Source organism: Xenopus laevis, chromosome 1S, assembly GCF_017654675.1.
Source record: "Xenopus laevis strain J_2021 chromosome 1S, Xenopus_laevis_v10.1, whole genome shotgun sequence".
NCBI classification, from domain to species: domain Eukaryota; kingdom Metazoa; phylum Chordata; class Amphibia; order Anura; family Pipidae; genus Xenopus; species Xenopus laevis.
Genome location: NC_054372.1, coordinates 135,390,426 through 135,393,622, shown reverse-complemented (window position 1 = coordinate 135,393,622; position 3,197 = coordinate 135,390,426).

The following is a 3,197-nucleotide window of genomic DNA, read 5'->3' as shown; positions in this document are numbered from 1 at the left end:
TCTGGGGTTTTAGCATTTTTTTATTGACCTCGGTCCCCTAAGTCTAGATAGACCCATCCAAGTCCATCAGATATATCTCTCTATATATATATATATATATATATATATATATTAAAAAAATACACACAGTATGTGAAGTGCCTTATAAAAATATCTTTTTACTAAACTGTTAGATTCGATTTTTGCAATGACCTATTATTTATTTTATGTATTCCTGAAAAAACTATTACTTCAAATAAAACCAGGATGTCTCCATTGTAACTGTAGGATGTTTTCTTTAGTGGGACATGATCACAAATAACAAAAACGAACAGCAGAAAAAGAAGCTGTCTTGTAGAAAAACAGCAGAAAAATTGCACTGAATTGTAGAACGATGTACAGATACACCATCTGCAGCAAGTTGTTCTTGGAGGTGACCTTTGGGTTGTCTGTAACCATTCTCACAATCCTCCCCATATGCCGCTCCTGTATTTTTCTTGACCTGCCAGACCTGGGTTTTACAGCAACTGTGCCTGTGGCCTTCCATTTCCTGATTACATTCCTTACAGATGAAACTGACCGTTTAAACCTCAGAGATAGCTTTTTGTAACCTTCCCCGAAACCATGATACTGAACAATCTTTGTTTTCAGATCTTTGAGAGTTGCTTTGAGGATGCCATGCTCTCGCTGTTCAGAGGAGAGTCAAACAGAAGCACAACTTGCAATTGGTCACCTTAAATACCTTTTCTCATGATTGGACACACCTGCCTATGAAGTTCAAGGCTTAACGAGCTAATCCAACTAATTTGGTGTTGCCAGTAATCAGTATTGAGCAGTTACATGCATTTAAATAATCAGATAACTGGGTAGGTGACACAGTCCATTTGAAAACCTTGGTCGTGTTTCCCCCTTGCTTTCTATACAAGACTCTTAAAACCTTGAGATGCATTTCTCCCACTCAAGAACACAGGCCAAAGTAAACAGCTGCCTGGGCCAACATGCTCAAGCAGTGACGAAATGCATTGAAATCCAGTTCCTTTTTTCTCCCTAGGAAGTAATAAAATGAGCCCACAGAAAGACATGTATGCTCACAATGTTTTACTACTCCATTTCTTACACTGTAATACTCTGTACAACAATTCATCCAAACTATCCATAGTGGTGTAGTGAGGTGAGAGACCAGGTAGGTACCTACATGATCTAATAATATACATGGCAATCAAATATTTATATCTAAAGAAAAATGGCCAACACATACAATAACCACTTTTCTGCCAAAACCCCTTTGATCTTGGCACGGTTATTGCATAGAATAAAGATTAACCCAGAAATGTTAATTCTATGGTGACAGCTGGTATATATAGTTAAGTAAATCTTGCCCTTTTACATCTCTTGCCTTGAGCCACCATTTTGTGATGGTCTGTGTGCTGCCTCAGAGATCACCTGACTAGAAATACTACAACTCTAAAGGTGGCCATACACGGGCAGATAAAGCTGCTGATATCAGTCGTTTGGACCGATTTGACAGCTTATCTGCCCGTGTATGGGGCTTCCAACGGGTCTTCCCGATCGATATCTGGCCACGATATCGATCGGGAAGGTTGGATTTTTACCCGACCGACCCGTCGGAGCCGCTTGGCGCATCGTAATTCGATCGTTCGGCCATACGGCCGAACGTTCGAATTACCCCCGATATAGCCATGCAGTTTAGTGGCATATCAGGGAAAGATCCGCTCGTTTGGCGATGTCGCCAAACGAGCGGATCTTGGAGTCTATGGCCACCTTTACTGTAACAGGAAGAAGTGTAGGAAGCAAAAGACAGAACTCTGTCTGTTAATTGGCTCATGTGACCTAACAAGTAGTTGGTATGTTTGTGTGCACCGTGAATCGTACGATCCCTTATTTTCTAATAATGGCAATTTTCTATTTATGATTACCCAATGGCACACACTACTAGAAAAGTATATTATTATGAAAATGGTTTATTTATATAAAGCAGGGTTTTACATATGAGTTCTTTTATGCAATACCTATTTATAGAGACATACATGGGGGGTATCGTTTTCCTTTAATGCCACCCACAGCATATTATACACAGTGAGAAGTAGTGGAAACGGGCACCAAAAATACATTATATGTTAAAAGACAGTGGGTACTATCACATATTTAGTGAAAGTGTATGGACATCAAGGGACATTCTATCTATTGAGAGCCAGTTACTGTACATTTTTTAAACAAAAAACATCTCAAACAAGCCTTACGCGTTTTGTGCCTTGTGGGCACTTAGTCATAGGCTCTTTTGAGATGTTTTTTGCTTAAACACTTTTTAACTACATCAACTAATGGTGTGTTTGAGTTTGTGCCAGCCTTTCACTACGTATTTGCCAATTACACCCCATTACATAGATTCTGGATTATTTTTTTCCAGAAAAGGTGGCAACCCTAGTGACACCAAACATTACATTATTAGACAACAAGCTTCAGAATATCTTCATGTTTAAACTAGTTACAGTGAAGCTGGATTGGGGCAGGGGGTAATTCTTTATATGGTCAAGGAAAAGGCTCAGCCAAACCAGCCGGGCGCCAAAGGCAACCCCGGCTTTACCCCCTTGCCGGCACGGCCTCGAGTGTGCATGCGTGCAGGTACAGAACTCGGGAACTGTGCATTTGCGCCCGATATTTTAATTTGTGGAGAGGGAAGAGAGCACGCACATAAGCTGCAGAGTGCAGGTGGAGAGAAAGAGTTCGGACCAGGGGTAGGCTGAAAGAAGAGGTTCTGCCTAACCCTAGTTCTGACCCTGAGGGGCAGGAAAAACAAAGAAAGAAACGTTAACAGTTCATCTATCAGTTTGTTATGAAGTACATTTAATTTTGGTTTGGAAACAGCTGGAGAGATAACCTAATGTATAATTGATGACAATATGAAAAAAGGATAATATGCTGCATCTATAGCAACCCGAAAGACAGGGTAAGATTTGGTCTTTGGGATACCCCTGTAAAACCATCTGGAATTTTAAGATGAAAAACATGCAATTGCTGCCCTGAATAATATATTTATGACTGAATGGTTTATTAAGCATTATTTGCTATTACCAAATGGGCCATGATCAAACAGTAGAGCTCAAATGGGTGCTTGAAACAAACAATCTAAAATCCTCTGCTCTGTAATAACAAAATGATTAGAAATCCCCTCATATTCTTTAAGTCATAACGACCTC